At 36.3% G+C, this 14,262-nt stretch overlaps 1 protein-coding gene across 3 annotated transcripts in view; it reads right to left on the bottom strand.

Annotated features, from left to right (window-relative positions):
* The window catches only part of LOC125225034, a 128,173-nt gene that overhangs the window by 11,695 nt on the left and 102,216 nt on the right, over positions 1-14,262 (bottom strand). Inside the window, exon 1 of one of the 3 annotated variants that reach the window (XM_048128520.1) lies at positions 1,596-1,734. The exons of the other annotated variants lie outside the window; for them this stretch is intronic. The gene's annotated coding sequence lies outside the window, so the exon portion shown is untranslated. Of the gene's footprint in view, positions 1-1,595; positions 1,735-14,262 lie in introns of those variants that run through there. 3 annotated transcript variants of the gene reach the window in all.

Raw genomic sequence — 14,262 nt, 5'->3', positions numbered from 1 at the left:
TCGGAGAAAGAAGCGCGTGCTGCCGATGCTCGTAACTTTTCTTAACTGCTACTTAATGGACGCAAATAAAATTAATGCGGACTGCGGAGTCCGGCTCCGCAGAACGAGTTTCCGAAATATTTCTCTTTTGTCTATAAATAAGTGGAAACCTTAAACCAATTTAACACCTATAATAATTTACTTGGTACATTTCAACGTTTTCAATCAAAAGGTGCCATATTGTCGGTTGTAAGATAAAGATTTCATTCATTCATTCATCTATTTTATTTATACTAAAGCCATTGTGGAAATAGCGCCTTTACAACCGATAAGTTACAGTTTTGGTTGAAAATGGCGGCATATAAAATTCTATAGGTATATATCACCACGCTATTAATGTCAATGTCTGATATTTTTTTATTTCAATGATAATGTAGTGTACCAAATGAAAAATTTTCACGGCATTAAAAAAAAAAATGGGCTTACTCTTAGCCACAGACTAGCCAGAGCACTAGCATTTTCAAATGTGTGATAGGTTGTCAGTTATCACATTAGGTACCCCTGTTCCTATTACTTATGCGTGTATATATACTTATGAACTAGTTAAATAGTGCAGAACAGTTTGACTGTTTAATTACTCTATTTGTACTAAGAATCGATATCTCATCAGAAGGTGCCATCAATCTTATTAAATTAAAGAATCATACGGCGTGGGCTAGTTCAGTTAATTGAGTTGTGATTTATTATTTAAACGTGATGATATTAATAATAGACAAATTTGTGATTTCCTATCGCCATGATTGTAGGTGAAAATTGACAAACCCATTAAAATAGAGGATATTATTTTATTAGTACATAATTAAATAGGTAGAATTATTATTGCTAGGATTTTGCCTGTCAAGTTTTAAGATATGATAATCCAAAAATATATAAAAGATCTCAGTGCTTTCTTCTATGCCCAATACTTCATTAAACCAATAGCCTCACTCAAGTGAAGGCTAATATATATCGAAAAGTTTAGCGCAATTCTGCCAAGCAAACTACTTAAATCTCTCAAGTGGTCAACCGTAATCCAACTGCAACCTAGCATGTAATCAAAATGTCGCCATACGACAGCTTGTATGTACTAAATTAGTATGACGTATGCAGGTTATTACGATAACGCGGAAGGCATTTTGACTAAGACACCCCCGGCTAATCACATGTGCCCTAGTACTGGACAGTCTGGACTACATATCATATTACATTTTACCTGCATAATATCAATTGCCCGGGCGATAGCGACTAAGTGCGCTATTAAATAATATTGAAGGAAAATTAATGAGGCACGTCGAACTGGGTATTAACCTTCAATAACTGATATAATCGCTCGAGGAGCACTCCCATAAATTAAACTCAGCGCATTTCACACCGTGCACATTCCTTACGCAATATTTTTTGTTCATTAATCAAAGAAATAATTACGAAAAGGCACAGAATTAATTACTTGCGGTCGTATCGCGGTAAACCGTGCAAACAAAGTTCGTCATGAGCTTTCCAGAGAAGATTAGTGAAAGGCTCCAAATAACAAACATAAACCTAATGATGGATCGCTACAATAATGTTTCGTTAGTTACCTTTGAACGGTACTTCTTCACTTCTCTCGGTTTGTTGAAGTACTTGTCCAGTTTGTTTTCGTAGCCCGTGATAATCTCGCTGACGGTGGGGCTCGGCGGCGCGGCGTGGCGCGTCGCGAGCGCTTCTCCGTGCTCCGCGATCGTGGGCAGGTTGCCGTTGGGCGAGGAGCAGCTGCTACTCGACCTCGAATAAGCATAGTTGACAGATCCATCTGTCGGGTTCTTCGGCTTCTTCTTGAATGCGTACCGTCTCGGTTTCGCGTCCGTCGTCTTCAAGTCGTAAGTTTCGTAGTTGTCACTAACTTGATGCTCCTCTATCTCCGTGTTGGGCACATAGCGAAGGATCCTCGGCTCTTTGATTTTTTTCTCTTTTTTTCATATTTAACTGAGTCGGTGTCGTTGTCGAGCTGCGCCAGACTGGGCTGCAGCTCGTTGGCGGTGCGGTGCACCTTGCGCCGCGGCTTGCGCTCTGCGGTGCGCGTCTGCACGTGGTCTTCCACCATTTCGGTCTCCGAGGACGGTTTGTCCCCGTACATTATGTAATGTCCATTAACCATTATTGAAATGTCTTTTTTTTTGTTATTCAATTACGTATGTTTATCGAACATCGTCCTTTTATCACTCCTGCTGAGCCATTCGGTAAGGTACTTGATATGGTGAAACCATGAGGTAAGTGAATCACCGAGGGCAGCTGAAACCTGACTAGTCCAACCAAAATGCTATGTTAACTGAATGAACGTAAGAATGCGGTTTGTTTGTTTGTTGTCTTACGATGTTTGTCATTCAAACTGATACAATCGAATACCTTCAATTTAATTCAAAAACCAAAAAATTCTACATCGAAGCAATGTTTTCCAAATATTTACGAATAAATTGGACTATTTTGCAAACGTCTTTGAGTCAAATAACCGAGTAGGTAGAACCTTTTAGAATCGATCTCATTTTCACCGATGGATGCATGTTTGCCTAACAAGATTGACCTTGTCATCTACTGACATAATGAGCTAATGGAAGTGCATCGCTCTAAAACTTGCTAGTTAATGCATGGCGCTATGAAAATAAACAATAACAAGACTAAGTAGACATAATCAAGTAAGTGGAACATTCACAACGTTGTAAAACGCAGCGATAGATAACATTGGGAGCGTTATGTCGGCCATTATTGTGTTTTCCCGCGCTTTTTGCCGACGCGGGAACGTTCCCAGGCGCGTGGCGACAATGGCGGGACAACGAGAGTGATTTGCTGGGATTGTGCAACCCGCTGGATTTATGCAACTCCACCGTGGTGCCGTTGCAACTGATGCACTGATAACTGGGGCCATTTGGTGCTAAATGTTTCCTGAGATGCGATTCTTGGGGAATCTTTGATCTCTTGACGTGTGCGTAACACCCGTGGTTCCTACACTTAAGCTCATTCTCTACGGCAAGCCGGCACGAATACATTGAGTCACAATGGGTATACAGTGTGTTCATTAACCAATCCCTTGTTTCAATTCGAGAAGAGAAACACGTCACCCTTATAGAAATGTAAGATATAAAATATATTATGCGACTTGACTTCAGTTAATGTCGAGGAGGATGTTGTTGTAAAAAATGTAATAACATTATTTTGTTTATACATTATATGTTAAGAGAATAGTGGACGACCGGTCCTCCATTATGTTACCTATTTATTTTTGTGTGTGTGTTTGAATTAAAAACATGTACAGTCAACCAATTGGAACCCTAGGCCACTATAGAACTATGTCACAGTGACGTTATAAATTAAATTGTAAGAAATCTCTTACTGCTTGTCATTTTGACATGGTTGTAGAGTGGCCTAGGGTTTCAATTGGTTGACTGTACAGATGTAGTGCGAAAAGGGTTTCCTTCGGAAACGTTCGTAATTATCATGCTAGTTAAGTCAATGTCAGTACATCTTGTACTGACACTGACTGAAATAGCATGACACGTTCGTACGTTTCCGTAACAATACGAAGGCAAACCTTTGCGCACTACATCTGTGTTCCGTTCATAACTGCAACTTTTATGAGTTTACCAAATACCAAAATAATATTTTTCAGTACAGATGGTGTTTTTTTACGCACTAGTGCGAGAATGAACCACTCATTATATGCCAGGTCGAAACTTCGGAGGCTCATCTGTACTGAAAAACGTCGTACGATACACGTGCGAAAACTTTCTTTTTTACGCACTTGTATCGTAATGTACTATTATTCATTTGGTATCATTTGAAATATGCGGTGTCCAAAGCTTGACGATCTAACGTTGACATTTAGGTGTTAGCTTAGATTTTGATTACGCAGGTTTCATTCATACAATTTATGCCAAAAAATAAAATATCGTACTTTCGCTTAGTTGAACCTGAGGTCGCCCTGGCAACCCGCTAACACAATTATTATTCCGGATATAGCCACGTTAGTATATTAATTCGCTAATTGTTAAATTGACACCTGTAAATAGGTTTTTCCCGTTTTTCATAAATGTGATATTAATAGCCAGTTCAATTTAAGCATGCAATTAGTGAAACCAAGATCTATGTATGTAGCCATTACTGATGACATCCGGTGATTCCGGAGATGAATTTTATAAAAGTTATAGCAAAATATAACACTTATTTAGACTTAATAACATTTTCACCTGCAATAACGTGTAATTCCATATTTATTTACCCATTGAAGACAATAATTTTAACATTGTAACTAGCATTATGCCTTAAGTCCGTAATTAACATGTTAACTCTCACTTTTCTAATTTAATGCAACTAAGACCACGATCCTATGTTTAGATTCCACAAAGATACCATTAATATTAAAGTTACGTTTACCTAATGGTTTACATCAGTAGTCTGATGCAACGAATGTTCTCAGGAGCATTATAGAATGCATAGCTTCTATGGTAGCCGATGGAGTCCATGGCTTAACCTTTTAGCTCGTGTCGAAATAATCGGCCCATCAGAGAAGCGCACGCAGGAAGCATTACGGCAGCAATTCCCGTCAACTTTGTACAATGCCACGTCAGCAAATTTTAATTGATCCTATTTTGTTACCAACATTTAGTAATATAATTCGACTTTCGTAAGATATATACAGGATAATTGTTATAATTAAGAAAATATAGATACTAGAGAACCTTAATGACGAAATAAAACTTAATAAAATCTCAATTAATCAACAAAATCTTGGTAACAAAATAGGAATTAATAAAAACAAATTTAACTTTTCCCTTAATTTTTGTACAAAGTTGACGGGAATTGCTGACGGGCGCTTCCATTTCTTTAAATAATAAGCTTTGTGAACCAAGAAATTGCTCCATTTCATTTCATCACTGTCAAGTTGAAATTGTCTAATACAGGGTGAAATTTTTAAAACCGGCAATATTTCCTAGATATGATGGACTGGCTATATAACAAATAATCAAATATCATTTTACCTAGACTTTACACCTTTCATTCCAGCGATTTGGGCGACTTTGTATTATATTGCACCGCCACGCGTTTGGCGTATAGGTATAGTATATGGAAATTCAGGAAAATAGTACGTAAACTTACGGTACAAATTTTTATTCTTGTGGTTTCTGTGTCAGCTAGGTATATGAACCCCGACTTAAATATTGTCCGTTATAAAAATAATAAAAATTGCATTCTGTATTACACATACTTCTTCTTCCTACACTGAGAGAAATTTGCATTGTGAATTTAACAAGTTCGACTTGTTGCGGTTTATCCGTTTGAATCAGCCAAACGTATGTTTAAAACAATATGTGTCAGGTTGTTTTTATAAAATCGACTTGTTGATTCAAATATATTGCCGATTCAAATGACAAGTAGCTTGTTGTTTGAACCAAAGAGCACGTAGGCGCTATTTTAACCAAAAAACTTGTTGAACGAACATGAAAACTGGTTGTATTTTCTCTCAGTGTAAGAATAACTGATTAATTTAATAATATAAAATTAAAGCATACAAAAGCAAGATTTCCCTAATAGCTAGACGGTAGGTACATATTATTGTATCATCGTAATAACAAACCTAGTCCTTGATCTATGTGTAGGCAGGTATTTCGTAAGTCATTATTAGGTTCACAACAATACGCTACGCCTCGAACCCCGACATTATATTGCGGATCGTCCCGTTGTTATTTTATCTTTTGGCATTTGAGTGTTACCTTGAGCCTTCGAATTCATTTATTATTTTGAGTTCAAAGTCAAATAATCACCGACACTAAGTGCCTTCACACTTGCTGCAGCCAATTACGGAAATTCAATATAATAGCTGTCTATTATAAAAATCATGAAATATGCAAATGATGGGTTAAAACATTGTTTATTCATTTGTGAGAGAAAAAATGCATTTCAATTATTACCACTCATTTGGTCTCCTAGAATTATTTAAAAACCAAATTTGAACATACCTAATTACATTTTTAGATGTGTGTAATATTTTTACGAAAATGTTTACAATGTCATAGGTATTTGAATATCGATAAGTTTTTCCCATATATTATCTATTTTTTTAAATACATCATAGATGAGTAGGTATGTACTAAATGCATATATAAGGTCCTAATTTATTAGTTGCAGATATTTTAACACATGATACTTTACATTAAAATAATTAACTTTAAATATAAATTAAGAAATCTTTTCATGTAACTTTTTTGATTTCATTTTCCTAACAAAAAAATTAATTATAATTTCGTCTAAAAAAAATCATCATGTGCTAAAGCACATGATGATTTTTTTTCATGTGATAAATCACATGTCACAATAACACTGTCTGTCATGTCAACAATTGTTTCATAATTGTTTGTTGTAAATATGGAATGTAGAATTTAAAGGAAGCCTAACTGTCGAAGTAGAACAGTCGCAAAAATGACCGGCTGTCAGTGTTAAGCTGAAGTTACAAATCTCTCCGCTAGGAGCGCATGTGTCACTCAATGGACAGGAACATGACATGACATTAGACGTTCGTTTCTGTAGGCTGATTTCGTCAAGTTGTACATGTCAAGACGTAGTCCCGTGGTAGTGCGCTTGCTTCGTATGCAGATGTAACCAGGTTCGATCCTGACAAGCGGTCTTTTTGTTATTATTTTTATTTTATTTGAATTATCTTTTTGTGTATTTTAATTGTGTTTAGTTACTGTTTTATTTATGATATGTCTATTTACATTGTTTGTCCCATCCTAGGTAATGTTGTAAGTCTTTCGAATGAAATTTCCTTTATTTTCGCATAAATTTAATTTTAATGTTGTAACAAGATTTATGGATAATAATAAAATAAGGAAAAAATATCTGTAGAAAAACATATAAAAAACCCTCATCAGGATTTGAACCCGGGACCTCTTGCTCCGTAGGCGGGGTTACTACCGAGAAGGCTAAGAGATTGTCAAATCCTTATGTACCAGCGATTGCCGCGCCACCTATCTCCTCTTTTATATGTGCACATTTGATAGTTAAAGATATCGCTCCTCCCTCTAATCTCCATAGTTGTAAATGTCGTAAAGGTTCGGCGGGAAAACTGCACATGTCATTGAAGTGGCCAGTTACAGTTAAGTGGTACGTAAAAGAGGTACTAGAATCTGTTCAATGAGTTTTCATTTAATAATCACATAAACAGGGTGTTTTTACGTAGCAAATTTGTTTTTCCGTTTTCTCCAAAAAAACATCGTAAAAGCTATAATGTTTCACGGTTTAATATACTCCAGAGACCGAGTACTATCAGCTATAAAAATATCTGCATCTAATAAATTAGGACCTTATATACTCGTATACAGGGAGAGTTAAAGTTTTAATCAATGTTAAGAGAGCCAAAATAAAAACAAAATTTAAATTTTGAAAAAAAAAACCCGACGAGTGGACCGATTTCCATCAACATGCCTAAGAATACTCCCGACTAATTCAGTTTTTAAACAAAAAAAAACTTAATCAAAATCGGTTGATCCGTTCGAGAGCCACAATGCCACAGACAGACACACACACACACACACACAGACGTACAACCTAACAAACAAACAGACAGACAGATACGTCAAACTTATAACTCCCCGTCGTTTTTGCGCCGGCGTTTAATGAGGAACGGCAATTAGTTTTCGCTATTCGGAAGGCTAGCGGGTGGCTAGCGGTCTGTATACAATACAGTAACGCCGCGCCGTCACATCTCAGCGCCTGCCGCGATCCAGTGCTCAATTACTCATAGCTCATTACTTTACAATAACCACACGCGTACCATGGCGCTATAATTTGTATTGTATCGATATTTCAGACTGCGAAAGATTATACTTAGCGAGTATCATTTGCTTACTATAATCGACTTTGCCATACAGTCACATAACTACTTTGTCAGGTAGACTAAAAACCGACTTAGGGCTAGTTGCATCAATTAACAGTTGCACAGTCACACTGCAGAAGTCTATGGAAATTTCCGTACAAAAAACTTTGCGTGCGCTAAATTCGGACATAGACGCTTTATTCAATGCTAAGAGATAAGCAAGGGTAGTAATCACATGACTAATTCGGGGGTCTGTTTAATCAATCAATTGATTATGCTCTCTCAAATTAGAGGATTATTTTATGGTTTCGCATATTTTTGTAGGTCTTAGTTCACTGTTCAGTTGATTACATTTATTTTTATTTTTATTACAATTCACGAAAACTACAGAAAGATTTCTGCTATGTATGTTTAAATCCTAACGAGTTTTTATTTCTTTTTGTAAAACTGCGGTGGCTTAAGGCAATCTGGGGTTACTTTAATATAGTAATTTATAGGTTTATTATACCATTAATTCATCTTAACTTTTTCCCGTTATGTGTATATAGGGATCATTTATGTATTTTTTTTCACAGTGCTTTAGTTTATCTGTCACGCTGTGTTAATTATTATGAATAAAATAAATAAATAAATAATAAATCTACTACAGAAAATCCTGCATTCATATAGTACGTCTTAAAAAAAAGAGAAATTTCAATGTGTCTTTTATTTTAAGGTCACCCCATTTTTGGAACCACCCATCAGGAATACTTCGGGAAATTTTAAAACTTTCCCATGTACGTTTTTATACATTTGCTTTTTGTTTTATATTGTTAATTTGTTTACTTTATGATAGATAAGATGTTGTTATTTGTTTGGCTGTTTGAATGAATAATTACTTCATTGTTTGGGTTGAATGACGATATGCAAGTGTTTTAATATGCGGTATACGAAATATTATAATTAGCTTTATCAAATTAGCATACATTTTGATTGGTTAAGAGTATATATGTACTACATTGTTTTATCTTGAGTTGCAGGCGTCCATAGGTTACAGAGACCGCTTCCCATCCCATCAGGCGGACCATATGGTTATAAATATTTTCTTACCAGAGACTTGGCCTAAACGCAGTGGCATTAATAATATTAATTAAGTATTATTTAACATAGTATCAACCAAATTCGTAAGCTCAAAAGACCTATAATAGTCACAATTCACAACCGAAAGAAAGCATGAAACTTGGCACGCGTGTATTTAGACATGAATATTGCGTAGGAATAGAATCAACTTGTCAAAGTGTTAGGAAAATTAGGCGTGCTATATGATATAATAAGACGAAATAAAGTAAAAATAAATATCACCTTGGACCCCATATACAATCAAAATGCTAATGAAGATATTTTGTCATTACATTAGGTGAAACCTACTGAAAATAAACCACCACATGAAAATAAATCGCTGTTTCTATTCACATTGAACCGGTCAGTACCCGCGCCGGCTGAGGACATACATTACAAAGAATCTGCCCGGCAATTTTCTGATTGGCATTCTGGAATTATTGGAGCATTGAACTGTGACACGGCTATTAGCATTCCGCTAGCAACGCCACCTCTGATCGCGAAAGGACGTAAGTGCGGTGAAGTAAGTATGAAAATTAGACGTTTTTATTGAGTAGAAGTGGACGGGCAATGCAATTTAAGGAGAAACTATGCCTGCGTCATTAATTAAGAGGGAAGAGGACGACCACCATGAAATCGGCTTTTCATACAAACGTAGTCCTCATTTTACTCCCTGGATTTTGACTACAACAATACTTTTACACAATTTAATTTAATAGTAGTTATACACCTGCCTATTTCACTGACTTCACCCAAAGGGGCCGTTTACGTATTACGTAAGCAGATTTGTTACAATTATGTTACGGCAGGAGCGGTCCTTATCAGCAAAAGTAAGCAAAGCTTTAACCTTTTTTCCATACTTACGCAAATCTCTTCTTATTAAAATAAAATAAAAATATATTATAGGACATTCTTACACATATTGACTGACCCACGGTAAGCTCAAGAAGGCTTGTGTTGTGGGTACTCAACGATATATATATCACATACATAGAAAACATCCATGACTCAGGAACAAATATCTGTGCTCATCACACACATAAATGCCCTTACCGGGATTCGAATCCGGGACCGTGGCATAGCAGGCAGGGTCACTACCGACTGTATTAATGTATTATTATTGTATTAATGTGTGATTAATGTATTATTTTTCAATCATATAAACAAATTATACATGAAACTGTCAAAAATATTTTCCAGTAAGGAAAATGACTACATTTGTATTGAACCTCATCATCCACTGTCCCCTTAACAGGCGATTAGCGGTCAATACAATTACGTGTTGTGACGGTCAGGCGCAGCGATACGCTCGCAACGGTATCGCGTTAATTAGATAGGTGATAAGTGGATAATTAAGTTAGCGACCATTTTTTATTGCGGCATATTTTTCTACTGCGCGTAAATTAATTTTAAATGCGAGTTTTTCTAAACGAGTTCCATATTAGCAAACGCTTAATAGCTGGTAAGTGGTATATATATATCCCTACTAGCTTTTTCCCGCGGCTTCGCCCGCGTAATAATAACTAATCTTGTTTTCCCATACAAACTCTGGACCCCCATTTTACCCCCTTAGGAGGTGAATTTTGAAAAATCTTTTCTTAGTGCTCCTTTACACCTTTTAAGGAACCTACGTGCCAAATTTGGAATCTATAGGACCAGTGGTTCTTGGTTTGGTTAATTGAGATCATTTAGCATTACGCTATACAGGATATTGTAGGTAGTTATGTATAAAAATCCGACCATCCCACCCATAACCGCCCACTGCCCTCCTCGGCCCATCCTGAGAGATGACCACACAGACACATTGCTTAAGACATAAACCAGCATTAAATTTCCGTGAGGCCATTGAGCAATATCATTACATTAGCAGTACTCATTGTCCCAAAACGTTCCCACTTAAAAGCACCTTTTGCGATAATCTCGACTTATTTGGTGAATTTCAAAATAAACTTCACCCACAAAAGTAACATAACTTTGCGTTTTCGCTGTAATGTAACAATGCGGCAGTTCTGAATGAGACATATTTGTAAAAGACATGCAGTATTATAATAATAATAATAATAAATTCTTTATTCGCTTAAAATATGGTACAATGAGATGGTAGGTATATACATTTATCGAGCTATACATATTTTGCTGATTCAGCATGCAAATACACTTAACCTAAACTTAACTAAATACTTAAAGTAATACTATTACATGCAAAACAGGTCGTCAATAGAGTAAAACATTTTAATTTTTAGCCAACGATAGAGTTGTGTCTTAAATGAATTAAGGGTAAGATCTTTTATTGTATCTGGGAGAGCATTAAATATTTGTATGCACATGTTATAACTGCTTTTCATAAAAAGGGCACTATTAGGAACAAAATCAATTACAAGCCTATTAGGATTTCTTGTGTTTCTATGGAATACTTGATTAGCCTTGACAAACAAATGTGGATATTTTTTTACAAACACAGCAGCTTCAAAAATATACATACAAGGCAGTGTCAAAATTTCGTGCTTTGCGAATAGTGGCCTACAAGATTCTCGTTGGGGTACTCCACACATTGCCCTTACACACTTTTTTTGCGCTATAAAAGCCCTAATTGTGTCAGTAGAGTTACCCCATACAAGGAGTCCATATCTTAGCTGAGACGCTACGTATCCATGATAAGCCATCACTACTGTATTCCAACTAGATATATTGCGAAGTCGTTTTAGTACATATGCAAATTGATCAGCTGATTATGAGGCTGACCATATACTGAATTTATGCACCGTCTGTAAAGCTTTATGCAATGTGGAATTAAAACGGCTTAAGGACGATATGCATTATGCAAACTCTTGTCATTAAGCCGTGTAAGGAATCAGGAACATAAAGTTGTGTCATATGCAGTCATGTGCATGTGATATACTTTTCGTCCCATAAAATACATACATATACAAGCGTATAGCTGAATATGTGTAAACGTTCGATATATGTAGGTAGTATGTATGTTATTTAAACAAAACCTGTCGATAACTTAGTAAAGTCCATGCACAAATTTGAATCACAAATCGCAAGCAACGACCCGCACTGAAATTATTTGGTAGCGTGAACAAACAATCCGTATTCGTCAAGTAAACTTCCACAATCACACACTAATAATCCACAGTGTTATCACAATTCGCGGCGATCATCACTTGCAGTACTAAACTACTAATCGCATGAGTTGACAGTGCACGCGTGCGCCGGCGCAGAGACTGAGCCGCACCACCGCCACCGTTGCACCACGCATTGTCAAGATACCGTGGAAACTACGACTATAGCCTTTACGCAATCCAGAAGATACTAGATAATTTTGACTATTATTATCTCGTGTGCTCGAATTAAAGCGTTAACAAAACAATAGACGACGCGAAATTATTGTGACGCGAAATGCAAAGAGCCTCGGTGATCCTTGATGCGATCGGTTGAGCAACGAGTTCGCGTTAACCTTTCGCGTCTCTGCTTAACCTGTGTTTAACTGCCAATTTATATAGTTTGCTCAAAGAACCTAGCCTAAAGATACGAACCATGTAAATTAGACGGTAACGCACAAAAGATTCAATGGGATGTTATAGATTGCGTAGCTTTATATGGCTTAATTAGAGATGGGTAGTGAGTAAATACTCAAGAGTAAATATCGAGTAAATACTCAGTATTTACTCAAAATACCCGTATTTACTCGTTTTTACTCAAATTGGTAGGTATAAACTATTTAGCGTGCTGAAATGGATTTAAACATGTCCACACAGTTAAAATAAACACGACTAATTACTTAAATCTCATTTTTTTAATTATTTTTAGGTAACAGTTTATACTCACCCAAATGAGTAAATACGAGTATTTACTCGGTGCTTTGAGTAAATTACGGGTAAATACTCAGTATTTACTCACCCCTACCCATCTCTAGGCTTAATGCAAGCTTCTCAAGCCTGAGAACTGCCTGCGGACGTATCTAACCATATAGCTATCAAATAACCTATTTCATCGATTATTATTTACAATAGCTCTGGCAATCAGAACAACCATTGAAAAGATCTAACATATCGACATCCCAATAAAACTTTATTTTCGATTTTGCGAATTTGATCCAATTCCAGTAGGTACATAGATTACCTAATCTAGTTTAAATCAGTTTATATAAAACACGTGTACAGGTAAATTATCTGTGGCTGGCTCGCGATTTAAATAGACAAGATTATTTCGTTGTGCGACGTGTTCCACTTCTCACGCACGGGAGTGTAAGAAGTGTCCATTGCGATCCGGCTGTGCTCACGTTTTATTGTAATAAGCAAATTAATGACCCATGGATGTAAATGCAGCAATACACTAGGTACACCAATTTTGAAGTGCACTAACATTAAAGTTGTCACGAAAATTATTTCGCTCAGACTTGTCCACACAAATTTAATGTTGATGCGAGTGATTCACCCGCACAAATGAAAGCTATTTGTCAGTGAAAATATTTGTTGTCAGTGTCGTCTGAACTGGCCTGACAGTCTTGTCAGTAAGCAATCGCTTGATCTGATAAACAGAATCTGCACGCCAGTGAAATTGTTTCCTTAAAACAATCGTTAAAAATAGGAGAATTGCGGAAGCCATTAAATTATAGCATTTTATGCGTACATCGAGTTTAAATTTTCCTACAAATGTTTTCATGCGTTTTATACATAGTATCATAAAGGTTATGGAGGTACTTGCAATACGCCATGTTACGTATGATTGCGTGGATGTACCTTTTTAATTTAGTAAGTCAGTGATAGGAATCGTCAATCATGATTAAAAATAGAAGAAAAATTCTTAATTAAAAGCTTACGAAACCGATTTGGCTAACAATATGTGGCAACAGACAAAGTAAGACAGCAGACAAGTTAATGGGTACCTGCGGGTACGGGCGCTGTGTCCCGTATATGTCTATCAAGCGGCAAAAATTAGTGCACAATGTAAGTGTAGGCTGTGTAGGACTGTGGGTACTTATAATTGCTATTGTCCGTCAGTTAGATATCAAAGAATTTTGGACACATATTTCTTCTTTTTTCTCATAAACAAAAAATGGTGACGGTACAGTGCGTTGAAGTTTCGTGTAACGTTACGCCTAGGTACAATTTTTACTTAGAAGTGACGTCACAAGCCCCCACTCCGGAACTTTGATGCTCTATATCTTTGTATTTTTTATTAATTAGAAAAAGTGTTTAGTATTTTTGGACGATCTAACTGACGGGCTTAACAGAATGCCATTTTTTTTATGTAGTCGTCATCCCTATTGTTTAAAAAAATCATAATTGTTAAATTAA

Source organism: Leguminivora glycinivorella, chromosome 4 (genome assembly GCF_023078275.1).
Source record: "Leguminivora glycinivorella isolate SPB_JAAS2020 chromosome 4, LegGlyc_1.1, whole genome shotgun sequence".
NCBI classification, from domain to species: Eukaryota; Metazoa; Arthropoda; class Insecta; order Lepidoptera; family Tortricidae; genus Leguminivora; species Leguminivora glycinivorella.
Note: the sequence above shows the minus strand (reverse complement) of the source record. Positions and strands in the feature narration are given on the sequence as shown.